This window comes from Gopherus flavomarginatus, chromosome 6, assembly GCF_025201925.1.
Source record: "Gopherus flavomarginatus isolate rGopFla2 chromosome 6, rGopFla2.mat.asm, whole genome shotgun sequence".
In the NCBI taxonomy this organism is placed as follows: Eukaryota; Metazoa; Chordata; order Testudines; family Testudinidae; genus Gopherus; species Gopherus flavomarginatus.
In genome coordinates this window covers 24659984-24687169 of record NC_066622.1, presented here as the reverse complement: position 1 = coordinate 24687169, position 27186 = coordinate 24659984, and the positions used below count along the sequence as shown (strand labels likewise).

The following is a 27186-nucleotide window of genomic DNA, read 5'->3' as shown; positions in this document are numbered from 1 at the left end:
TACAGGATGATTGTCAGTAAATATCATCTGGTTGCCAGTGTGGGCACAGCCACTGACTCAACCAGTGCTTGGGCAAGTCCCTGGACTGGCTTGCGTTTGTCAGCTCAGCTGTAAAACAATGCCAAGGCAGAACTTCCTAGAAAGGCAATTCTGATCTGTCAAGAGACAGCTGAGAGAGACCCTACGGAGAGAGAGCACTGGTTGCTTTGGGAGAGAGTTGGTGTTCTGCAATAAAGGTAGGCTTCTAAATCAGTTGTCAATGGCTTCAAGTAAGGAAAAACTCTAAATTCAATAAATAAGCCTTTGCTTCTAACTTCACGATAAAGGGGCTGATTCTTATCTCACTTACCCCCATGTAAATCAGGTTAACTCCACTGAAGACAGGAGAGTAAGGCAATGGAAAACGGGCATACATCAGACAAAAATCAAGCCCCTAGCCTACTGCCCAGTGACAACCCCCCCCCCCCCAGTCTAGCTATGGAGGTAGAAGAGCAGCAGCAGATTGTTTAGGATGTTGGTGGATGAGTGGAAGTGTCTTGGTTTACTGCACAGAATGTACAGTGACTTGCCTTGTGTGAACAAGTGGCCAGTGTATACACCCAGTGTAAACAGCTCATAGCCCTCAGAGCCCAAGTACAGAACCTGGGGTCCAGAACTACTGAACCACTGAGGAGAGAGAAAAATTGTTTCTAGAGATTGTTGTGACACATCACCTGCCTCCCAGTTGGGTTTAAAAGATGGCACCTGAGCCCTAGATGGGGGAGAGAGCTAGTGGGTCAGAGCTGTCTGGGAGTGAGAGATTGGCAGGTGCTGGATGCCTGAGAGCACAGACTGGAGGAGCAAAGAAAAGGGGCAGGTGGGAGCTGCCTTGGAGAGACAGAGTCTCTAGAGAGCAGAAATCCCAGTAGGCCCTCCATGGGAAGAGGGAGGCAGTGGCTAGGTGGCCAGTTCCGTGGCTATTCTGCTGACTGCCCTGAGCTCTACAGGCAGTGCTGGGAGGCAGAAAAGAGCTGAGTCATTGGATTCTACTTGGGCAGTGGAGTCATGCAACTGGGGCCTTGGAACAAAGGCAGAAAGGAACTGGGGAGTCATGGGTGGGTGACCTGGCAGTCATGCCCTTGGAGAGGGGAAAGGAAAATTGCTCTTGTACCTTGATGTTTATGGTGGGCTTGTTGAGAACGGTTCTACTACAAAGGTTTTCGGGGAATTACTGCACTAGTGTATGTGTGAATAAACTGTGGCCAGAGGTGGGACTTTGTGCTGAGCACTGAGAGACTGTTCCTTTCCTGGTCAAACAGAAGGGGAAACTGAGGCAGGCACACCTGTTGTGCCACAGCTTGCGCAGAAGGGCAATACAGGTGGGGGTCACCCTCTGACACTCCTCTGCTAGTTAACCAAAGTGGAACCAGGCTGCTGGCACAGAGAATTATCAGAGCTTGTGGGGATTATCTGAGCAAGAAGTTGAAGGAAAGCTGACAGGGGAAACTAAGCTATCAGCTTTGAATGTCAGTAAGACCAATGCATCTGTTTGCTGTGCAGGATTGGAAATAAAATACAGCTGACTTGGAGGAAGGACAGGTTGATATCACAGAGGTAGTAAATTCCACAATAGAGCGTGACAGATAAAGGAGTTAAACAAAAATAGATATACAGCCAACAGCTATAATTATTTGTACACCAGTATGAGAAGCTTAAAAGTAGAAACAAGTGAAATTAGGTGCCTGGCAATGGCAGCATGCCTTGGCATATAATAGTCACTGCTGAAACATAGCTTAATGTCAAGCATTTCAACAATGTGGTGGAATGATGTGTCACTTGTATGTGGTCGGAGAACTGGGCTGCAGCAGCAGGACTGGAATAGCAGAGTAGGGATCATGATGGAGGTGAGTGGCAGAGCTGGGAGCCAGGTCTTGGCAACACACACTTACATTTGCAAGCCCAATCTCTGGGAAGATGCTTCCTCATTCCAGATAGACAGGCCTCTGCTTCTCACTGGAACTGGCACAGCACAGCCTGGTAGTAACAGTGCAGGCCTGCTTCACCCTGCCAAAGGGCCCACACTGCGGAGTGACCAACAATGGCTGCATTCACTTGTGCCTTCCCATTTAATGCTTGAAATAAACTGTAGTTACTTACCTAAACAACAAATGAAACACAAACACCCCACTGGGAACCTAGCTGACCTGAGGTTTAAAGAGAGAGAGAGTCAGATGGCTGAGCACAGGCTCCCCTTCCTGCAGCCTGTGTGACCGTCCTACTGCCATGTGAGCAGAACAAGACCTGTCACTGGAGTCACAGGAGCAGAGGGGACTGCTCCCTGCCCTCATCTTCTTCCATCCTCCTCCTTCCATATGTGCCCCTGTTCTCTGCTGCCACATACCTTTCCTTCTCCTCCTACACCGTCTGTCCCCTCAAACTTAGCTCATCTAGTCTAAGCTCCTCCCTAACACAGACCATAGAAGTTCACTCAGTGATTCTTGCATCCCTTGGCAAACTGTTCCAGAGGTCAAAAACTGCATCTTATTTCCAGATTACATTTTTCTGACTTCAGTTTCAAGCCACTGGATCTTGTTATGCCTTTGTCCGCTAAACTGAAGTACCCTCTGGTATCAGATATTTTCTCCCTGTGCCGGTACTTGTAGAGCACTATCAAGTCACTTATTTAGCTTCTTATCAATACACTAAATAGCTTGAGCTTCTTAAGTCTCTTGTGCAAGGCTTGTTTTCTAGACCTCACGTCATTCTTGGAGCTCTTCTCTGAACTCTTAAGCTATTTTCCAATATCCTTTCTTTAAAGTGTGGACACCAGAATTGGAGGCAGCATCCCATCAGTGGTCTCACAATGCCATGTGTAGCCCTGGAGACTAAGCCCTCTGTTTATTCACATTCTAATACCAGGGCAGGGTGAGCTCCCACATGCTGGCCCTAAAATCTGATCTCCAGTGACCAGCTTGAGGTGCTTTGAGCAAGGTTCTGTGTACTCTAGAGAACAACTAGACCCAGATTCTCAAGTCCCTGGGTTCTGCAGTGCTCTGGTGGAGCAGACTGGAAATTCTGCAGGTGTTTTATTTAAATTCAGAATTGGAAGGTTTTGTATTAAATTAACTATGCAAATCAACAATTGCTCAGTACAGTTACTTTTTATATCTTTATAGTGTCTACATATTTTCAGTGTGTTGCAGACTTTTGCATTAACACTTGACTGTACTGAAGATGACGTCATGAGGAAGTTGGAAGGTTTTGAAAGTGTGTCTCTGGGTTCCTGAGAAGGCAATCTGGGATTATGTGAGATTAGCCGGATATTTCTGCTAAAACATTTTGCCAGTGAAATAGCTAACAATGTTAACATGAGCCTGTTATCTTTAGGTTTCAGTGTGAACACCCCATTAAGATGAATGGAGCCATTCGCACCTGTCAGAGCTATTGTTTCAGTTGTCCTGCAGAATGAGGCAAACACCACAACTGTGGTTACACTTGAGCTGCATTTTCTAGATTACCTGAGCAACCAAGACTGGCAACATAACTGTCTTTTAAATGAACACTAAAATTTTGGCTCCCGATACAGCAGCAAAGGGTTTGCAGATTTGGTACATACAGTGGCCTTTCCTATAAGGATGAGTGGATTTCACACACTATGACACATTCAATTATTGTCCTTTCTGCAGAGATACTCAAGGAGTGGTCTAATCAATGCCAACCATGATGCAGATACTTGCCTACTGGCACTGGCGTGAGCCCCCTCCCCCAGCTCATGTCACATAAGACACCCAATAACCAACAAATGATTACTTTTGCCACTACTGGGCAGAGCTAGACTACACCTGGCAATTTAGAGGTGAGCACTTTACCAGTCTTGGCCATTTCCCTAGATTGCTTTTTGTTGCATAAAGTGACTACATTTTACTTCTCGCTTGCACTAAGGGATCTCAGGTCCTACTGATTTCTCTCCATGTAATCTCAGTGGTTTGAAGCCACACAGAGGTGACCCGCAAAGGATTTGTCCAAAACAAACAAATATTTATTCCCTTTTTGCTTCTTTCTAATGGATAAATAGGCCTGACATGATTAGGGGATGATATTTTTTCCACAAAGAAGTTTTTCCTGCTTGGTTTTTTTTTACCTTTGAAATATCAAGTCCTCATTTCACTACTTCTCCAATCACCATAAAATCTACCTGGATAGAAAAGATGTGAATTTGTAATGTAAAAAATGGAAGACTCTTTCAGGGCTTCTCTGCTCACAATATAAGAAGCCAGGGGCTGGGGGAAGCATCATAAACCCTTTTCTTATCCTTTCCAGGCCACCTTTTGACCAGGGGCGGTTCTAGGGATTTTGCCGCCCCAAGCACGGCAGGCAGGCTGCCTCCGGCAGTTTGCCTGCGGAGGGTCCGCTGGTCCCACAGCTTCGGTGGACCTCCTGCAGTCGTGCCTGCGGGCTGCTCACCTCCTCTCCATACTCTGCTGCCCAACAGGCCAGAGCTGGAAGAAAAAAAATAGCATTTTAAAATTGGGCTAGTGTAAGTGATTATATTAAATATCCTCTTGGGATAAATGGGATGTGGCTGGAAAGCCTCTGTTTTGTGTATAGGACATGTACAGCTGATTACTGTCATAAAGTAGCATTGACCTGCGGGAGGTCCACCGAAGCCGCAGGACCAGCGGATCCTCCATAGGCAAGCCGCCGGAGGCAGCCTGCCTGCCGCCCTCGCGGTGCCAGCAGAGCACCCCCCGCGGCTTGCTGCTCTAAGCACGCGCTTGGTGTGCTGGGGCCTGGCGCCAACCCTGCTTGACTAGGAGGCTCCCTTTTGAGATACCATAGTTAATACACAAAACTTTCTGGGTCATCTTCCCCACCACATGTAGCAGGATTTTCTTTTTCATGCTTCCATCAGTGTTTGTTTAACTTCTGTGGGCCCCTCTTATATTGGTGCCTCATGAAACCAAAAAAAGGCCTACACAGCCGCTTCAGAGCGAGAGGAAAAGTTGCGTTTTTAGTCTTTGGGCATATTTGACATTGAAAATGCACCAGCAGCTGATAGCGAAATGCGCATCCTACGTGGTGGAAATGAGGCAGCCTCAAGCTGTCAAGTGTAGCAGGCTCTGTGAGTGGATGCACGCACGCCAGACAGATATACTTGAGCTGCTGCCTGTTTGTCTAGTGGCAAAGGTGCATGCTGTTGTGCTGCATTAACGTGACATTGCTATGTGATGATGTCCCACACTAATGCAGCATTATGAGGTGAGGCTGCTATATCACAACCCAGCTCTGCATTGCCAGTTACTCACTTGCTTTAATTGCCCTGCAGGCCAAAGATGGGGGAAATAGCACTCTCGCCTGTATTCTGGGATGGCAGTAGCCATCACTGAGCAGTACCGTGCCTGTCTCTGCAGGCTAATAGAGATTATTAATAATACTCCTTTATCCTCTATTACTACTTTCCATCGAGAAACTCCATGTGGTTTACAAACATGAAAGAATTAAGCCTCTTGACTCCCTTATGAGAATGGGGAAATCCAATGTCAGCCCTCCTCCACTCGCACGTGTAAGGATGTGTGCACATGCCAGCTGCTTTGCCCATCCCGTGCTGTCATGACAGTTTCTCACATGGACTCAACTGCTGTGGCTGGCGGGATTAACCTTGGCCCAGCTGCAGTGAAGGCAGTTGGCTTTAATAATCTCTACACAAATTGCCCAGATGAGGGATGCTTGCTGCAGCTCTGGGAATTGGGAAGAGAAATCCTCATGACTGATATTGAAATTCCCTGCATAGCTTTAGTGGCACTACAGTAAAACAGATAATTAGTCATATTATTGATCTTGCTGCTAGATTCAGTCTAACAAGAAGGTCAGCTGCATTTGCTCTCACAATGGGGGCTGTGTGTGCGCACATGTGTCTGCTTGCCCTATTTTAATCAGCAGCAAAATATCTTCTCGTAGGTCAGTGATGGCTGCTAACAGCCCCGCCCCCCACTCTGAGCTTTCAACTTAAAGAGAAAATAAACAGATTGCAGTAACTGGAAGGCCTTTGACTGTTCATTGTTGCCACTTTGGCCTCAGTAATTTAGGAGGAATCAGTTGAGAGCTTGGTAATAAACAATGGGTTAGACCCGCAAATTGGCATTGGCTCTATTGAATTCAGTGTAGCTATCCAAATTTACATCAGCTGAGGGTCTGGCCCTAACTATTTAATCCTGAATTTGGCTTTTATCTGCTTTCATTCTGTATGCATCTATAACTCTCACCTTCCTTCTTTCCTTTTCCTCTGGGCTACCCTATTGAGCCTCCCCTGGCTGTGGCCTTGTGAATCTCATTTCCCCTCCCACCCCCCCGTGCATGTGCCAGCAATGCATTTTGTAGCTCCTAGCTTCTGACCTGCTCTCGGTGAATCCTGATGACACAACAGTGGAACTTTGAAGCCGTCATTAGCTCATTTTCTACCACCCAGATCCTTCGACTCCCTAACATTCCAAATACTTTGTTTTTGGTAGGCCCCTCAGAGTACGTCTATGCTGCCATTGGACACCCATTGCTGGCCCAGGCCAGCTGATTCAGGTTCAGGCTAAGGGGCTGTTTAATTGCGGTGTCGATGTTTGGGGTCTGGATGGAGCCTGGGTTCTAGGAACGTGCAAAGTGGGAGGGTCCTGGAGCCTGGGCTCCATTCTGACCCCGAACCTCTACACCACAATTAAACAGCCCCTTCCCTGCAAGCCTGAGTCAGCTGGGACATGCCAGCTGCAGGTTTTTAACTGAGCTGTAGACATATGCTAAGTGCACAGGTACCACAATGATGGGTGGTTAGGAGTATGTAGACAGAAAGACATCACTTTTCTGCTATGACCATGGAATGTTCCATTTTTATAGTGATGTAGGAGGTCAAAAGTCAAAAAATGTATCAGAACCCCCTTTTGGGAAAGTTGGCTTTATACGACCTTTACACCTTTGGGTCTAGAACCCAGTTCAAGCCCCATCCAGGGTCGGTGCAACCATTTAGGCGACCTAGGCGGTCGCCTAGGGCACTGGCATTTGAGGGGTGACATTTTCTTTGGCAGCGACCATGGTGGCCGGATCTTCGGCCGCTCCGGTCGCCGCCGGCATTTAGGCAGAGGGAGCTGGGTCAGGGAAGCACGGGGAGGGCCCCCTGCAGCAAGTAAGGGGGGCATGCAGGGGGACTCCCTGACCCAGCTCACCCCTGCCCCGCCTCCTCCCCGAGCATGCCATGGCCGCTTCACTTCTCCAGCCTCCCAGGCTTGCAGCGCCTAAGCTGATTGGTGCTGCAAGCCTGGGAGGCGGGAAAAGTGTGGCGGCCATGGCGTGCTCGGGGAGGAGGTGGGGCAGGGGTGAACAGCATCACTTCTCCCACCTCCCAGGCTTGCAGCGCCAATCTGCTTAGGCACCGCAAGCCTGGGAGGCTGGAGAAGTGAAGCAGCGATGGCATGATCAGGGTGCTTGTGCTTGTGCACGGAGCAGGGGTGAGCTGGGGTGGAGGTGGGGTGCCTCAGGGTGGAGGGTGGAGGGGTGGGGAGCTGCCGCAAGGGGGGTGCCTCAGGGTGGAGGGGGGGAGCTGCCATGGGGGAGGGGCGCCTCAGGGTAGGGGCGCAAGGGGGGGGAAGAGGGCGCAAGGTGGAAGTTTTGCCTAGGGTGCGGAACATCCTTGCACCGGCCCTGGCCCCATCATAAGCTAGAGCAGCTCTGGGTTTGCTTTAATTTATACCTGGACAGCAACACTCCCTGAGGGATCTCATCTAGCAGCCCAGGAGAGCCAGACTGTAGAGGTGCACTACTATTGTACACCCTTTCCTCCTTAATACAAGCTTGAGCTCAAGTGGAGGATTGGTATAGGGCCATTAGGCTGGTTCTGTGCCACAAGGGGAATCTCATTATACCAGGGGCAGTCAGGTGCGAAGATGTAGCTGCTAAAACCCAGAATCACGTCTCCATTTCCCAATTCCTATTGTTCTCCCTGTACACAGTTCGGCAGCCGCAGTTAGAGCAGGGCATGGCTGGGAGAGGGCGAGCAAAGGAATAAAACTCATACCAGCTCAAAAGGAAAAGCAGTCCCAAAGGGACCCGTAGGGTTACATAACTGAGTGGAACAGCATTACAGTAACTAGCGAGGAATTCTAAACCCTGTCAGATTAATGGGCATCCAATGGGTCTGCAATGAAGATCTGTCCCCTGTCCTGACTCTGACTCTGACTCTGTATCCATTACACTATGTGAGCTGTGCCAGAGCCCTCCTAACGTGAGGAATGGGGAGCTTTAGTTAGTGACTGACAGGATTCCCAGGCATGTAGACAAGGCACTTGATGAAAATATACACCCAGCATTCCATACCGATTAGGAATGTCTGTGGAAAGCTACTGACCTTGGAAAGTTCTCTTTGTCTCCAGCACTAAATGGGACCCAAAATAGTAATACGCAGCATCTTCCTGAAGGGGCACAATGTAATCTACTTGGCTGTGCTTGCTGTCTCACAACCCAAACAATCCCTACACGCGTCCAGTGAGTTAGAATATACATTGTCATGGCTCAAGAGTCAGAATCTGTCACTGACCCAACATATGTTTTACTGGCTGATGTTGTGAAATCCGACATATAACCTCCTCTCCTACAAAGCCAGTCCTCCTGAGCTATTGTGTTCCTCTTTTACTCACTATGGTGTGTCGGGTTGTATCACAGAAACCCCCCTGGGAGCTGCCAACTGATGTGCCAAGACTACCTCTGCTTCTGTTTTCCCTGCCAGCTCAGGACCCCAGCACCCTGTCTTGCTGAGCCAGACACTCCCATCTGCTCCAACAAAGACCCAGGGTCTCAATTACTTGCCCCAAAACTGCAGGGTTACCTGAAAGCAGCTAACAGAAGAGTGCTTGTCTTTAACACCCAGATGCCCAGCTCCCAATGGGGTCTAAACCCAAATAAATCCATTTTACCTTGTATAAAGCTTAGGCCACTTGCTTAACCATCTAGGCCTGGATGAGAAAGTGCCACCAAGGTGGTCAGACAGGGTAAATATCCCAAAGGAAAGGGACTGGGCTTTGCAAAAGTACAGGTGCACAGGTTCCCCTAGCTATTGGCAAATGCAGACCCTTAAAACAAAGCATACCCCACAGGGGGCAGAGAGGGGCATGGGGAAAGTAACTGGCCTTGTACCATGGGTTGATGGGCACCTGCAATCATATAGCAATTTCTGGTGGCCTGCACATCCACGTTCTACCTTTGAAAGAGAACACCCAAATTTCCATTTCTTCATCCCAGATACACAAGAAGATGATGTCCTGCAAAACAAATGAGGAACTTGCACTTACTGGCAGGTCAGTATTGAGAATTATTCATCCCTGTTTCCTCTTATTAAATAGCACTGACATCCTCGGATGACCGGTGCGGAGTGGTCTATTTTGGTGGAAGTCCAAGCTTTCCATGAGCAAGTGGAATTGCTTCCTGAGTCAACCTGCCCTTTTTCAGTCATTAAAGTCTGGCAGAACTTTTCCATTAAAATTGGAGGGGGAGAGAGAACAAACCCTGCAAAGGTAAAACAAATGCGATAGCTATTGTGATGTCTGAACGCTGCAGTTGTATGCTTTCCCTGGTGGCTGAATCAAGGGGCAGCATTATTGGTGGCCAGTCTGGAGGGAACTAGCAACAGTAGTGGACCAGATAAAAAAAACTAGGAGGAAAAACGTGTCCAGAGGGAAGAGAGAGGAGGCCCTGTCCATAGAAGATACAACCACAGGTTGACAGAGCCCATATGGAACAAAGAGCACAGAGTGATCTAGTTAGTAACTGTGGGGAGAGCTGGGTCCGTGCATGCTGGAATGTCTCTTTCACTGGTTCTGAACATTAGCATCACAAACACTTTGTCCGTGGCTGATTGGCTGCTGAAGGGTTGGGTTAAATAGGGTACAGTATTGTCAAAAAAATTCTATTGTCGTGAATGGGAGTTACATTTAATTTCTATAAACAGAGAACACATGCCACGTCAGGGAAGATGTAACATACATATCCCAACACAAATGGGTTGTGTATTGGTCTCTGCAAGTGGGTTGTCATGAACGAAGATAAAGTCCTGTGGGACCAAAACTCTTACGTAATGTGTGCAACTTGTGCAATTTCACCTCCTTCCACAATTTTGCAGGGATATATTTCTCATTTATTTCATTTATTGGATCAAAATCTTACAAGCATTAAATTGGCTTAACTGGGAATTGAAAGGTTTTCAGTGGAATCCAGAACTTTACCACTGGTGAACCTGAAATGATTCTGGAAGTCAGATAAATAGACAAATGTTCAAATGATGCTGGTGGTCCCAATCATTTGAACTTTTATTGATCTGGAAAACAGGCTGGAAATCTTGCAAGAAATGTCTCTCTCATCAGATTTCTTGCTGGATGAACAGTTCTGCAGGAACAGCTTCCCTCACGGGATTTTGGTGCATCTGCTTCAGGACGAAACCAGAATGTGCCATGAAAATGACTGTACCTGGTGCTGCTTTGTGACCAGGCATAGCACTGATTGGCCCTATCATGAAGAGCTTACAGTCAGCTTCTCTGTGTTTGTAACTGCCTAGCACAATGCTTGGCCCTTAGCCGTAATAAATGTAAGATTATTAATGCCTCATGTGGCTTGATGGTTCATTCCAATGAAGAGACTCATAGACTCTAGGACTGGAAGGGACCTCGAGAGGTCATCGAGTCCAGTCCCCTGCCCTCATGGCAGGACCAAATACTGTCTAGACCATCTCTAATAGACATTCATCTAACCTACTCTTAAATATCTCCAGAGATGGAGATTCCACAACTTCCCTAGGCAATCTATTCCAGTGTTTAACTACCCTGACAGTTAGGAACTTTTTCCTAATGTCCAATGTAAATCTCCCTTGCTGCAGTTTAAGCCCATTGCTTCTTGTTCTATCATTGGAGGCTAAGGTGAACAAGTTTTCTCCCTCCTCCTGATGACACCCTTTTAGGTACCTGACATTCACTTAAACTGCTGTCCATGTGCACATGGCAATGCAGCATGGAAGGGATTAATCTGAAAAGGCCTGCACTCTGCCTCTCAAAAATCTGTGCTCCGCCAGATTTCAGGCTAACCCTTGCAGTGGCTTCAGTGGGTATCTGCCTTCTGAAAGGACAGCAGGTTTTGGTCCCTGGATTTTATATATTCATATGTGTCTTCAATGGGACTATCTGGGAGAATCAAGTGGCAGTGCAGTAGGAAGCACAGTTGGAGTCACAAGATCACTTTCAGCCCACTGAAGAAGCCAGGTTGATACTGAACTCTGGAGGAAGCAAAGTCCAGGCCAGCCTGGCTAGGTTGGAGAATCTCCAAAACATGGATCTTTGAAGGGTGTTTGGAGGGTCATTATAGGCGGAGCTGGCAGTGTCCTTTATGATGTCTGTGAACCTACAAAGAAAAAGAAGCGTGTCTGCAGAGATGGTACTGCTCAGGTCTGTTAGTGAGAGAGACAGAGTGCTTTAGCCCATCATGAGAGTAAATCCAACACTTGCTGAAACACTGAGTGACACTCATTCTTCTGTTATTAAGAGCAGGTGAAAGGTGCTGAACTGACAGCCCTGAAAATGAAGTCTTCTAGGCCATGGAGAAGACACAGTACAGGCAACAGAAGGGGAAGGTAAGTTTTCCCCATTCTGCCACCTGCAGATCTCCACCAGTGGGAGCCCCTCCAGGGCAAGAGGGAAGTATAGTCGGCCAGGTTCATTCTGAACTTGGCTTCTTGTAAGAAACCTTCACTATGAAAAGTGGGAGAAACTGAAAACCCCAAAATCAGAATCAGGAAACAAAGTCCTAGTGAGCCAGGAAGCACGCTCAGGGGTGTGCTGCAGGGGAGGTGTGGGGAGCGACAACAGGAAGCTCAGTCTGGTTGCTCTTTCCTGCTTCAACAGAGACGGTGAAAGTACCGCTGTACTGTTAACTCTTTCTCATATTCACTACGTAAGAGCATCACACCCAGAGGAATGAACAAAGCTGTTCCCAAGAGACAACAGTAAATTTGTAGATTTTCTAGTCTTTTTTTACTATTATTATGTATTCATTTATTACACTGCAGAGGAGAGTTGTGACTTCCCAGCTCTGTTCAGGCTGCAACAGTGGTACCAGCTGGGATGGGAGCATCTGCCCACTAGTAGCTGGACTGACTCCCACATTAACAGGGTGCCAATCTAACACTCTGTATAGGAAGGTTGAGTTCTTCTGTTTGGTCATCCTAGGCTTGGATACTAAAACACTGTTAACATCTGGGATAATTACTGCTGAGCCTTGCCAACAAGTGAGTGGAGATAGCTACAGCCAGGATACAAGGGGAGCAGGGCATGTCTCTTTGGATCAGAGAAGGAAGCTTAGGTTTAGATTTTGTTAGTAGTTTTGATTTACCAATAAAGCCAAATCCCAGGAAGAGGGTGCATTTGAACACTCAACTCAAGGTCTGTTGAAGCTGGGGTAGGGATTCAGACAAAACAGCTAATAGATGGTAACTATTACAGAGGAAGTTGGTAGCCACCCCTCTGTTTAGGTTTAGGAGGTGATTGGTCTTTCAGATCCCACAAAGGAGTCTCTTCTCTGATAACAGCCTCAGCTCAGAACTACCACACAGGAAAAGTTTAGTCAATCCTTTGTACAGGTCAGGAGTCTCTGATCTGAAGTCTTCAGGAACCAGGTGAGTAGACAAGGGTTTGTTTTTTTTTTCTCCAGGGCGTCGTTTCAAGAGAATTCCCAACTACTTTGCATGTATTGTCCCAAACAGTTCTTTGAAGTTTCTAACATTTCCCCAAGGTTTACATTGGTCACTCTCCTTGAAAAATTACATACAGCAGCACACAAACAATAGTATTTTTAATACAGTGGACCCCCAATAATATTAAACTTAATTCAATAATGTTTAACTTAATTCAGTAAGTTTTATCCAAGATATTGCAGGAAATTGCCTTCTGTCGACACCTCCATTGTTTGCCATGGGCAAATGGAGAGCCCTGGGCCAGATAAATTCTTTTTTTTTTCTCCTACAAAATTCTCTTTCAATCAAATCTGAACGGAAACTTCTGAAAAGCACTATTTCCCTTCTGTTGCTTGTTTTGGCAATAAAATATTGGCAGCATGGATTCTAATCTCAGGGCTTGTGTACCTGCGGAAATTAAATGGCAGAACTATGGCAGCATAATTACACCACGTAGCTATGCCAGTATAACTGCCTGTATGAATATTGTATTTTGGAATAAAAGCGACTTTATATCACTCTAATTAGTTTGCTTTGGAAGTCAGTTTCCCCATGTGGACAAGTCCTAAGATTGAGGCCACACACTGGCCCAAGCAGCAGCGCACATGGTGCTGGGGCCTCTAGGAACAGATAGCTTCCTTCGAGTAGAGAGAGCCAGACCAGGCTCTCCTTGCCTACCAGCACCTGGTCCAGCCTCCCCTCTCTCCAGGACACCACATGGGGAAGGAGCTCCCCTCACAATCGGGGGTGGGGAGAGAAAGAGCAAGCACCAGGCTGGGCTCCCCTGACCAACCTTTCCCCCCTGGTATAATAGTCTTCTGCTGCTGCCAGCTAATGTAGCTAGTTCTGTCCAAGTTGTGCTGAAGGTTCAGGGTTCAACTTCATGCCATACTAGTTGATGCAGGCTGGCGAGTTGCTACAGTTGCACATAACAGAATTTGTTTTCATCTTTTCAGTTTAAGAAAAACGCCCTAGGAAATTCCATAAAACAAACAAAAACCCTATGTTAAAAGAATGTTATTTAATGAGGCAAGGATCCGGGGGCAAAAATAGGATGTGATCATGGAGCTGAAGACTACCCTTCTGTAGAGGGGGGTTGAATTAAGATTGCATGAGATACTTAATTCTGATATTTCCTAACTTTGGTGTGTGCTTGACTTTGCAATCTAAATAGTGTTCTTTTAACCCTTTTTAATATGTTATTATTCTTTATATTATAGTAGCACCTTGAACCTGCACTGTAGTAGGCATTGTATAAACACTCAGTAAGACACAATTCCTCCCTTAAAAAGCTTACATCATAAATAGACAAAATCGGGAGAAAGGAAGTCGTATTCTCCCCCATTTTACAGATGGCGAACTGAAGCACACAAAGACTTTCACGCATCAGCAGGTTGGGTTGGTATCATGGGGTGGCTGGTCCTTCAGGCAAGCTGGGCTCAGCCTTCCCATGGCTTAGCAGCTATCCAATGGAAGTTGGTCCAGTAAAAGATAACACCTCATCCATCTTGTCTCTTTAGAAGCTATCCCTCAGCCTCACTCTTGAGCTGGCAACATAAGGGTTAATTAGTGACCCCATTTTGGTATAAGGTGGCTTAATTAGAAACAGTGATCCCCAGTCTGGTGGTGAAGCAGGGAGTGTGCTACTTAAATAGAGCTGGGAACTCAGCAGATAAAGGAAAACTCTGGCTGGAGGAATAAGGGGCTCTCCCCTCTGGGAAGAGCTTGAGGAAGTCAGGCTGAGTCATCCACTGAAGTAGAGTAGGCTCCAGTGGAAGGAAAGCCCTGAGATAGGGCCTAAAAGGAACAAGGAGATCCTCCAGCAGAGCCCCTGGTGAAGGGAAGCAGTAGAGGAATCCTGCTGGGGAAGAAGCAAGATAAGAGAAACTCTGCAGGTCCAGGAGAAGAGGCCATGAAGCAAAGAACTTTAGTGCAGTTTGAGAGGAGCAGAAGATCTATTAGTTTGGGCATTTGATTTAGACTTTAAGCCGGATCTTTTGTTACCCTGGAAGGAGAGTGAACTGTTAATCTGATTTGGCTGGAAGGCTGAGCCACAGAAAACCCAGGAAGGGAGTCAGGAGAAGACACCAGCAGAGGCTGGCTATCACAGCCAAGGAAGTGGCCACCAGGACAGGGAGGGGTACAAAAGATGAAGTTCCCTGCAATGCTGCATCCAGGTATAAGGGGGCACCCTAAAAGTGAGGACATTTCCTCTTACAGCTTGATTTTAATTAATGAGCAAGAGAACCAAGGCTCCACAGTTCAATACTCTGCTCAGTCAAGCAGTCTTTCCATAACTGACTTCAGAAGCAGTGTAGACTTGAGGCTTCCAAGCTTTTCTGGATCATAGCTGACAAAATAAACTCTTAAATTGCACGTTATGGATTTATTACTGATTCCCAGGATCTGATCGCCACAATTAAAATGAGCTTAGAGTGGAGTACATATTATCCATTAATTACAGCTCCTGGCAGAAATGATTCACCTGTGATTCCTCCATGCCCTACCTCATTAAAATGGCAGCTGTCTGCCTATCCACTCCTGCAGCTTTAGAGAAATCCCAGAGCAGAACTCTGAGCCCAGATTCTCAGTAAACAAAGCTCTGACATGTGCACCATTCACAACTCATTCATCAGGTTGTCATTGCCCAGGCAGCCGTCTTTGCTTCTGATCTGAAGAGAAATTAGTCTTTCAGTCATTATTCTTTTTCCAGTGGTTTTGTTATAATTATTATTTCATGACTCTGCCAGGGTTGAGAATGGAATTAAGTGCATTTCTACCACACTCTGTTCTAAAGTGCCTCTTTACAGCATATTAGAGAGACAAGGCAGGTGAGGCAATATCTTTTTAGTGACCCAACTTCTGTTGGTGAAAGAGACAAGCTTTCAAGCTACACAGAACTCTTCTTGACAGCATGGCACTGTCAATATGTCCTGATGACTAAAACATGTGCTGTGTTGCTTTTGTGTATTGAATCAAACACAGCCCAATTAAGCCTCTTATCATCTAAGAAGAATTTGTTTGGAAAACAATACAATGTGCAACAATCCAAGCCCCAGAAAGCAAATTACCAAGAATGTTGTGCTAGGCACATCCTGGAGCTAGAATAAGGATTTTTGGGAGATAAGGAGAATCACAGGATTAGGAAAGTGCTATAACAGATTTGAACAGGGTTGATTCGGTGAGCAGGTCCATGGATTTTATTAAGACTGCCATCTTGTGTTGCAGAATCTCAGATTTAATTTGAAAAAAGGCTTTAAAACTAAGGTCTGGTCTACACTTAAAGGTTAGGTTGGCATGGCCAGTACTTAATTTGTAATGAAAGAGCAATTAGGTGCCAGAGCTCAAGCAGTTTTTTATTTTCATAACTGATGCAGCAAGCCCAGAGGTGCTGGGATAGTGAACTGCCAAGCCCAGAGGTGCCGGGACAATGAACTGCCAAGCCTAGAGGTCCTGGCACAAATTAAGCACTGGGCATAGCTACAGTGTTTCAGGGTAAATTCACAGCCCTGAGCACCATAACTATGCCAACCTAATCCCTGCTGTCCATTAACTTAACTACTCTTGCTTGGGGAGGTGAAGCTCCTACAATGATGGAAGACATTTTACAACAGCATAGCTATAGCATTGTAGCTGTGCCTCTGTAACACCTATACTGTAGACATGCCCTGACTGTGACAAAAATAACCTTCAGATAGTAAACTGAAACTATCCTCATCTAATAGCTCTTCACTGCTGTATATAAAAGGAGTGAGTCCTAGTGCCTCGGTTATATGTGCTCTAAGACCCCCATTAGCATGATGCTGCCTTTCGTTGACAGTCTCAGCAGAGAAGCCAAACACTGAATGTGCATGAACTTTCTGTTAGAGGGTTTTCCCTTTGGATTATAGATAAGACACAGTGGAGGAAGGAGAAGCTTGCTTTGTTGCTACCCATACTGTATCAGTTCTGTGGGTGAACCAAAGAGTCTTTAGTTTCCACAACTGTGAATCTGGCACTTTTCACCAGCTCTCAAAGAAAAGGTAGATGTTTGCAGAAAAAAAATATGGTTTGTTCTGTGAGTGTGCCACTCCAAAAAGCAGACACTTTTGAGATTGTCTGGATCAATAAAATGCCTCAGTGTTAATGCTTTGTACAAGGTGCATCTCCCTTGTTTGGGCAAGAAAATCATTTTCCTGGAGCTCTTGCCTCCATTCAGAGCTAAATGTCTTTTATACAATGACAAGACAGAGCCCAGGGTGAGTGTTCAAAATAAGAATTATAGGGTCACCTGGAGTGCCAGGCTACCAAAGGATTGATCCAGTGGGGTCACCCGCAGGACCAAGCAACTAAGGCATTGATACTGTATCCATGTCTCAGAATGTAACCAAGTCATTAGCTAATGACGGAGCTGAGAGGTGCAAGAGGACTTGGAGAAGGATGGCAGCTGTTTAGAAAAGGAACATGAGAACAATGGAGCAACGAAGGGAAGTGTGGGGACTGAGAGGTGAGACACAATATTGCACCTGCCAGATGAGGCCTGGTGTTAACATCTTATTACAGTCATGAACTGTATCAGGGAAACTGATCATAGGAAAACTAGATGGAGTATGGCATCTGAGGGACTTCCGTAACCTGGATTGTGCTCACATGAATCTACATAAGAAGGGCAGAGGGAGGTGCAATCAGGAACAACGTGTGAGGAAACCTAATACTACCATTAATAATAATATAATATACTCACCCCTCCGGAAGTATAATAGTCACACACAGGCAGTGGCTCAAAGGGCTGCATTTCTGCATCAACCATCCAGTGACAAGTAAACACAAATCAGACATGCACTTTGAGGCAAGTCCATGTTTTTCTAGCGCATCCATGCCCATGTAAACAGTAACTGCCAACCTAACAAGCTATGGTCATACTCCACAGCCACCCATCCCAGACAAAGTCCTGAGAGAACAGAATTTAGAATAGAATCTTAAAACATCCAACAAAAGTCCCCAGTCTTGGGAAAGCAAATTCCAGAGCCAAAGGCTTCTACTGAGAATAATCTGCAAGTTTCCAAACAGACAAATCTGTAGACTCTTAACAGAAGCTCTTGAGCTAACCTCACTATTGCTGCAACATAGAAAATGGGGAGGGGGGGTGGAAAGATTTGAGGTTAAAAAACCCAAGGCCTGTAATTATTATTTATATTGTGCTGCATGGTGTTTTTAAAATGGATACAGCTGAAAGATCCCTCACCTGTAAACCTCATTTGTGAAGTGACACTGCATATTTCCAAATAGATAGCCACTAAGAAACATTTGCTCTTTGTTGTATGCTTGAGATAGGAATTCACAGGTCAAATATGGGAGGTGAGATGTGAGATGCATGCCATTCCATAGCATGCTCTGGCTGTTCACAGCAGTGCCACAGCATCTGATAGCTAGGGATCCTATGAAACGTCTAAGCATCGCTTTTGGTACAGAGTTCTTTACTGGGTGCTTTGTGTGACAAAATTGCAATGGTTTTTACCACTTTTAGTTTCCTGACCTTTTATGTATTTGAAATTAGCACAGAATGCTAGTAATTTATACCTATGTGGACATGTCTGATCTCATGACTAAATTAGGGCTAACTAAAAAAAATCCCAATTAATTATGAGAGTAAAAAAATAGTTGTGATTAATCACAGTTTTAATCACACTATTCAACAATAATAAAATACCCATTTACATGTATTATAACTATTTGTGGATTTTTTCTGCATTTTCAAATATATTGATTTCAATTACAATACTATTGTTTAACAGTGTGATTAAAACTGATTGTGACTATTTTTAAAATCTAGTTAATTTGTTTTGCATTAATTGCATGCATTAACTATGATTAACTGGCAGTCCTAGACTAAATAGATGGCAGAGAGAGTCTGTTGCTTAGTAAACTGAACTGCAATGATCTTATTTTTATTTGGTTTTTATATTCTTTCCAGGATGGCAGCTCTGTTGTCATAGATCCAGGGCTGGCGCTACCATTTAGGCGATCTAGGCAATGGCCTAGGGCACCAGAATTTTGGGGGGGGCGCTATTTTTGCCGGGGGGGCGGCACGCGGGTCCGGTGGACCTACCGCAGTGATGCCGGTGGACGGTCCGCTGCTGGAAAGGCTCCGGTGGAGCTACCACAGTCATTTCGGCAGACGGTGCGCTGGTCTAGAGGCTCCCTGCGGCAGGTCCACTGGAGCCTTTAGACCAGCGGACCGCCCGCCAGCATCACTGCAGCAGCTCCACCGGAGCCTTTCCAGCAGCCGACTGTTCGCCGGCATCACTGCGGTAGGTCCACCGGACCTGCGGGGAGCGGCAAAATGGCCGTCTGCCTAGGGCGTCAGAAACCCTGGCGCCGTTGCTGCATAGATCCATTAATAAGGTTGCAGTTGAGCCCCCATCATTGTGACTTCAAAAAGCATTAGGCCTAGTGCATTTTTTACAATAGGGTGATCCCTCAGGTTGAGTCACAGTAAGGATCTGGGGAGCGAGAACAGGAATGAATAATCCCTGAAGGTTTAGGAGGAATGAGATGGGATTTTACCAATTTAACAGGAGCAAAAGTAGGACTAAAAAGTAAGATCATCTTTACGTGTTCTGTTTGACTCTGTTACAGCTTTTGCTTCAACTGGCTGCAGATGGGCTCTCAGAGGGATGGTGGAGACAGGAACATTTGCACCTGCTGGACCACTAAGGGGATTGTGGCACAAAGGCCCATGGCCCTGTGAGCGTTGTGACATCAGCGTATGCTGGAGCGCTGGGTACTGCACCTCACCCTTATGTACAACGTGAGAGCTAGAAGTGGAGCAAGCGAGTGGGCAAACCAAAGGAGGCCTGGCTGGCCACCTCCATTGCTAGGCCAAAGCCTAGGAGAACCAGGGCTTATGCGATCCAAGGAAGAGGAGTTGCTAGGACCCCAACCCTATGTGGCCATCATAGCCCTGCTCTTGCGAGTGGAGAGCAGGGAAGGGGCCCGTATCGAGGGGGGGGGACAGCCCCGCACGGGGCACGCTCAGGTGGCATCTCCCTCCCTGCTAGCCCCGGTCAAAGCGCCAACTTCCCCCAGCTCTTCCCCGCTCCCCTTGGCCTCAGTCAGGCGGCACGCGCTGCCTGGCCGCCAGCTCCAGCAGCCCTAGCAACAATGCCTCTCATGGGCATCCAATCAGCGGGCAGTTGCCTCCGCACAGCCAATGGGAAGGCGGGGGGCAGAGGCGGGGCCAGGCCGCAGGGAGCTGCCCCGCTCGGCGCCGCCATTTTGGCTTCAGAGAAACAAAAGAGGCGAAGCGGCTGGCCGCCGGGATCTGATATCCAGGTAACTTGCTCCCCCGCCCCCATTCCGGCCCCACCGAGCCTCTCCACCCGCCTTCCCGCAGCTCGGCTCGGCTCCAGCGGTTCCGAGCCCCTCGGCTCCTGGGCTCAGCCCCTCCCAGTCCCCACAGCGGTTCGGGCGCTGACAGACCGCTCGGTAGCCTGGGTAAGCGGGATCGGCCTGCCTGTGGAGGTTGCGCTCCTCCCACGGGGCCCTGCTCCGGGCCGGGCCAGGCCCACTGAACTAACGGGATCCTTGTCTCGCCCCTTCCCCCCCGCCCCGGTTGGCCTGGGGTCCGCGTCCGCAGAGCTCTGCGTGTCACTGCTGAGGCCGTCCAGGTCCTGCCTCCCCGTGGGACGTGGAAATCCCCAGCATTCCCCCCCACGGGCGTTGAAACCCGCTGCCCTTCCTGCCTAGTTCCCACCCCATCCCCCTCCCTGATCCGCCCCGACTTCCCCTCGTGCGGCGGGCGTTGGTGCAGTGCCAGGCACACACAAGCATGGGGCTGCCTCGTCCTTGTGTTTGGCTGACGCACACACAGGGATCCCTTTTCCACGTCTCTCAAAGAGATGCTCGTGTGCCCCAGTTTCTTTGCGTGTGGACTGGCTTCACGTTGCACCGGGTTCCATTCAGTTAAAGCATTTTCCTCTGTAAGGGTTCGGGAGGAATTTGTAACTGTGGGGTGCGAGCGCTTTTAGCACCCGAGCATCATGCTCATTAAGAAGAGTATTCCTCTTCTTTCCCTTTCCTTCTCCCCCAAACAAGGGTTAAGAAATTTGGTGCTAGTTTCTGGATGTCATCAGATTGTGAGGTAGGCAGAACTTTTGAGGAAACAAAACCAGGGTTTTACAAAGGGTGGTTTTATAGTAAGAGTAAAGGTGGATAGTTTTTCATTCCTTATTCAGTGTTACTTACCAGTATGGAAACAATATTGCTTACCTGCTAAGATAGTCAGGGGGCAGAGGGGGAAGAAGGGCTTTTTGTTGTTGTTTTTATTCAGTATAGTGATGCAAATTAAATTATTATTTGCTCCAAAACCACTGAAAAATTACAGAAATGGAAATAAGGTAATTACATCTCTAGTATAAGGAAATAATTCTAGATTCAATAAATATTTGTTAATCATAGTTCCAGAGTATTACACTGCATGCAGTAGAAACCCTGTTCTACAAATGTTTTGTAAAATCAAGGTCTTATAAAATTGAGGGCATATGTAATAGTATTCTCAGGCACAGGGACAAAAAGGCATTTTGGATTAAGTGAGGTTTTGTAATTCTCGGGTTTGTAAAATGTGGTTACTGTTGTATTAACGTTGCTGCCAAAATAAACTCTTGTTGCAGTTATGTACCAAACCATCCTGTTTTGGGCCTTGCCTTCTCTAGAAAGAAATAACCCATTAGCTAACACATGCTAAAGTACTCCTTTCTTTTCTAGTGTAGTAGTCATACACTGAATCGCCATATAGTAATGGGCTTTATTCTTTTTCTTTGATACAGCAACCAAATATATTCCACGGTTATTTCAAACTCAGTATTTTAATAAATGAATCTTGTGTTCTTATCCTTTGAATATTCCAGAAAAGCTTTGAGGAGAATGTCTCTAAACTCGCAGAGTTGGTCTTGGTGCCTTTTTCTTATGACAAACCTTGAACATGAGAGAGAGTGTTTGGCTCTGGAACTTAAAACTAATGTGGGCATAAGATTTTTTTTTTTAGTTTCGAAAGCTTCAGACACCCTTTGATTTTGAAACTTGATTGATCTTATGCAGCAATTATATAGCTATAAAGCCATTGGAGAGCTGCTGCTAGGAATATGTGGGAGTTGTGCATGCTGAATTTGAAGCTTAAAAAGAAACTAAAAAGAGGATCTTTGAACTGAGTCCATTTTGTTTCGTATCATTTAGTTCTCACCCCATTTACAAAGTTATTTAAATTGAATATGTTGCCGTTTTAAAGTCAAACTTGTGTATGTATATATGTATGTATATATATGTATGTAACATTTGCATATCTTGCTTTGTTATATTTTGGAAGTATTAAAGCTTGGAAACTGGTCAGGAATACATATTACAGATAACACAGTTTCCTCCCTCCCCTCCCCCATCCACCACCAGTGGAAAGGAGAATTTCAAATTTATCAAACACCCATTTGCTAGAGGTTTTGAAAGCCCATTCTGTCTGATGGGTGTGATTCATAAAATCAAAAAGTTTATGAACTTAAAAATTGGATCTAATGGTCCGTGAATTCCAGTGATGATTAAACCTGGTGAAAATCTAAAGAAAAGGACTTCTCAACCATGCCTGTAGCTGTTTCCATCACTTCACATTGACTCAGCCGATATTCTGAGCTTCAGAGTGGCTCACAGAGTGACAGCCCTAGAAGCTTATTGGGTAGATGGAGACCCTTAAGCAGGGTTGAGGAGCACCACTCTATAAAGAATTCCAGGAGCTGTGGTGAGGCCTGAGCTTCCTGCTAGGGCACTATGCCTAGACCTTTCTGTTGTACCTCCTTATTTTTGTATCTTCCTCTGCCTAATAAATGTAACTTAAAAGAAGCAAAAACATTTGTCTGAGATTCCCTTGGTATGTTGACTGAAGGGGCACAGAATCATAGAATATCAGGGTTGGACGGGACCTCAGAAGGTCATCTAGTCCAACCCCGTGCTCAAAGCAGGACCAATTTCCAACTAAATCATCCCAGCCAGGGCTATGTCAAGCCTGACCTTACAGACCTCTAAGGAAGGAGATTCCACCACCTCCCTAGGTAACCCATTCCACTGCTTCACCACTCTCCAAGTGAAAAAGTTTTTCCTAATATCCAACCTAAACCTCCTCCACTGCAACTTGAGACCATTACTCCTTGTTCTGTCATTGGGTACCACTGAGAACAGTATAGATCCATCCTCTTTGAAACCCCCTTTCAGGTAGTTGAAAGCAGCTATCAAATCCCCCCTCATCCTTCTCTTCTGCAGACTAAACAATCCCAGTTCCTTCAGCCTCTCCTCATAAGTCATGTGCTCCAACCCCGTAATCATTTTTGTTGCCCTCCACTGGACTCTTTTCAATTTTTCCACATCTTTCTTGTATTGTGGGGCCCAAAACTGGACACAGTACTCCAGATGAGGCTTCACCCATGGGCAGCAAATGTCAGAAATATTATTCTGTGAATACACTGAAGGAAAATGTCTAGTCAGTTTAGACCAAAAAAACCCAAACAAAAACTAATTTTAACTAGGACATAGGAGCCCCAAAGGGATTTCATATCTAGAAGGGCAAGTAAAGTAATAGTATTGGTTGTTTTTTTACAGTTTTTAATATATTTTTAACACCATTATATTTGAGAAACAAAATATGGGTAGAGAACATTAGTGACTAGTCTTACAAGGCTTGTACAGAAAAGAGTGAGTTGCAGGAATTTATTGGAAACTAGTATTAAAACACCCAAATAATTTAAGTTATGATGGTGATTTTATATAAGCAAGTAGGCCATCATTTATTTAAATTGACCAATTTTCTCTAAGGCCACATATATGTTAGGATTTTTATTACAATAGCATCTAAAGGGTCCAGCCAAGATTATGATAGATATTACATGTAACATAGGACGGTCCCCTGTCTTGAAGAGTTAAATGCAAGTGGTAGGAGGGGAAGTGGAGGCACAGAAAGGTGAAATGGTTTGCCCAATGTCACAGACAGGTAGTGGCCGAGCTCAGAATGGTATCCTGAATTACCATCTTGTGGCCTGTCCGCTAGATCACACCACCTCCCTTTTGTTACCGCTGGTTCACCTACAATTGTGGTAGCAACAGTGGGAGTATTAATATAGAGGGCTCCAGGTACTTTCCCACAAGCATTTTAACCACTGTTTCCTCTAACCCTGGTAAGAACAGGTCTAGAATACATAGTGTCCAAAATCATGGCATCTTAGTTTAGCTTATACCAGTGAAACTGACTTGATAGCTATAGTGGGAAATTTTAGGAAAAAAATCTTGGTGTAGAAAAGGTCTGAAGATGCAGTTTTTGTTTAATTTAGTTGTGGTCCATTGTAATTTGCTGCAATCTTTAACATTAAGCCAAGATATAAATTAAATGTTTTCAGGAGATTGTGAGATTTGATAGTGAAGTGCATCACCTGCATATGCTTTCTCTAATGTGTAACTTGTTCTGTAGCTAAGAATATGCTCACAAAATTCAACTATCTGATCAGAAGACTAGAATATAGCAATATTTAAATAGTAATTCTTATTAATATATTTCTTTGTGGCAGTGCTGTTAAAAGTGCTGCCTTGGTAATTCTACTTTTTTCTTTAACTCTGAGTCAGGAATACAGTTTAGGAAACTGGCGTTATACTACCTGTCATTCTGATCATAATGTTAGGGTAGGAGCAAAACACTGTGTTTCAGAGCCAAGGTCATTTGAGACTAATGAATATTGAGTTCCTGTTGATTATTGTGGCTAGAGCTAATCAGTATTTTTCCATTACATTTGAGTTAGCGCTAAATCAGTCTTAAACAAACTGGCCCTTTCTACATTAGGATATGTTATTTGTCATTGATGTGCAGAGGAACAATGGAATAAAAACTCTCACTAGTTTAGTTCATTCACTGGTCCATTGTTTCATTTGATGATGATTAGTTTGTCTCTATTGGCAAGAAGGTGTGATTGGTAACTAGGCAACGCAAGTCCTACTAAGCATCACTGCAACCTACTTGAAGAAATTAAAATTTTCCATTGCAGGGGAAGAGGATTTTTCCGTTGTACCTAAGTTCCTTCATCTGGCTTGCTATTTTCTGTTCAAGGTTAATGTATTTTTGTAACTATGCAGGAACCATCTTTAAAATACATGATATAACCGTTTAATTACAATAATTTTTCTGTTAATTGTTTTACGTTATGTTGAGATGTCTTATTACAGATTTTGGTTAGAAACAGTTCATCAGAATTTTTTATCAGGGGATTTTTGTTAATAGAGGAAAAACACTTCATTTTTGTTTGTTTAAAAATTGGTCCCTCTGTCCTATTCTGTTACAAAAATACAGTTACCAAGAGACAGTATGATATGTTGAACACAAGTGGACATGCATTGTAATGTGCTGTAGGCTCTAGATACCACTTTTGTTTGCCAGACAGTGCTTTAAAATTCACTACACATCTTGAAAGCGGAACAAAACAAGGTTTGCTAAAATTAAAATCCTATTAAATGCCTGTAGACAGGTGCTGGCTACATGTCTCTGGAGGCATTGAGTTGATGGCTTACCCACCAAAGTTGTTTTTAAACTTCCTGCAGCAATGGGCTTTTAGTCATGAATATGTCTAGTTATGTTAGAAAGATTGGGGTGGATCTAATGTGATAACACTAATCCTCAGAATGAATGTGTGCAGTACTCTTGCTTTGTAAATAGATGTAGTTGGAGATAGATGTTTACTGTATTTATTTAAAAAGTTAAGACCTTAGCATCAAAACTGCACAAGCTAGTGAAGCATATTTGTTCATATTGTTTATTTTTTAATTTTAAAAAGAGCTATTCAAATCAGTAATGGCTTCCAGAGCCAGGGTTGTTTGAATAGAGGAAAGTTTATCCTTTCACTGAAATTAAACAGTTGTCATTCAAGCTGGAAACTTCAGATCTGTTCAGTAGACTGACACTGATTTTTCTTCCAGTCTCAATTTCTTCATGTTCAGGATATAACACACAAAAGAATCATTTTGGTTAAAGAGAAAAGACCAGTTAGTTTTATTTTTTTGTAAAACGGTGACTCAAGATTTGCTGTTTGTAGTCTGATTGATGGAAGTAGATGCATTGTAATAGTGATTACATAGATTTTTAGGTAACTTTTTAGCTAATGTGGAGCTTCTCAATCTCTCTTCTGGCCTCCTTGCCTCTCATCCAGTCTGTTCAAAATTCTGCTTCTTCTCATGCAGCTTATTGGCTTCCTGATTTGCCTCTTCAAATACAAGTTCCTTGGCCTAGTCTTCGGGGCATTACATCATCTTCCCTCTCTGCTCTAACTTCCTCCTAGCTAACTTCCCACTTCCTGCCCTCATCCCAATTCTTTTGCATTAGGCCTAGTCTATACTTTACATTTAGCTCAACATACCTGTGGGTGTGAAAAATCCACCCCCCACCCCCAAGTACTGTAGCTATGCTGGCCTAACCTTTTGTGGAAATGCAATTAAATCAAAGGAAGAATGCTTCTATTGACCTCACTACCATAACTTGGGGAGGTGGAGTTCCTACAGCAGTGGAAAAACTGCTTCCATGACAGTAGGGACGCATCTGCACTATAGGTTATGACCTGTAGTGTAGATAGTCTTACTTGTCTTCATCTCCTTTGTAACTCCCTGCTTTGAGCATTTCTGTTGTGATGACCCCTGTAATGAATGGGGTCTCTTGCCAGATACCTTCTCTCTCTTTTAAATCCTTCCCCTTTAAACAGCCCATTCTCATTAGTAATCCTAGTATACCTTCTCTCCTGATCTTTTGTGTTTAGACTTTAAATTTATCAGAGAACATTTTTGGTCAAGTGCTGTGTACGCTGATTAAATGGATTTTAAGAACTTTTTAAAAAATGAGCTATAAGGACTTTTCTTCTTCCCCAGAGCAGTGTCTCCTATTGCAGTCTCTTTTATACAGCCCTCAGTCTCATTCTGTGGCTCACATGACTGAGATCCAGCCCAATTTCATGACTAGTGTATATAATGATTAAAAGCAGACTTTTAAAAAATAAGTTCTCCCCCCCCCATTTACATTGCTAAAAATATCCCAGGATGTTTAACTTTTTAGCTTTATTAATCCTTCTACCAACTAGAATTTGTCATTTTTCCTGTGTTCAATTTTAGTGTTTTCATTATACGTAGAGGGTCTTGACCAGAATATTCAAGTAGCTATGCAGTAGTATGATGCACAAAGCTTTTACAGCATCTGAGGTTTGTCCGGAAGTGTGGGTGAATCTTTCATGCTCATTGAAAAAGAGGACTTTCTTTTAGCAATTGCTCCTGGTTTGTGTTTGGATCAGTTCCAAATGTACAGTAAATCATCTGTGCTGTATATGAGATATTTAGACAGTATTGTGGTCATAGACTTTCATTATGACATCAATCAGATTAACACAGCTTCTGGGTACAAAGGTGAGAAATTCTCTTGCTGA

The 27186-nt window shown here is 44.9% G+C and overlaps 2 protein-coding genes across 2 annotated transcripts in view; both read left to right on the top strand.

The window, feature by feature from the left end:
- Nucleotides 1-27186, top strand: part of LOC127053554 (protein ATP6V1FNB) — a 354802-nt gene that overhangs the window by 168271 nt on the left and 159345 nt on the right. The gene's annotated exons all lie outside the window — the stretch shown is intronic.
- Nucleotides 19947-27186, top strand: part of IP6K2 (inositol hexakisphosphate kinase 2) — a 30236-nt gene continuing 22996 nt past the window's right edge. Inside the window, exon 1 of the mRNA XM_050958476.1 lies at nt 19947-20041. The gene's annotated coding sequence lies outside the window, so the exon portion shown is untranslated. The remainder of the gene's footprint in view (nt 20042-27186) is intronic.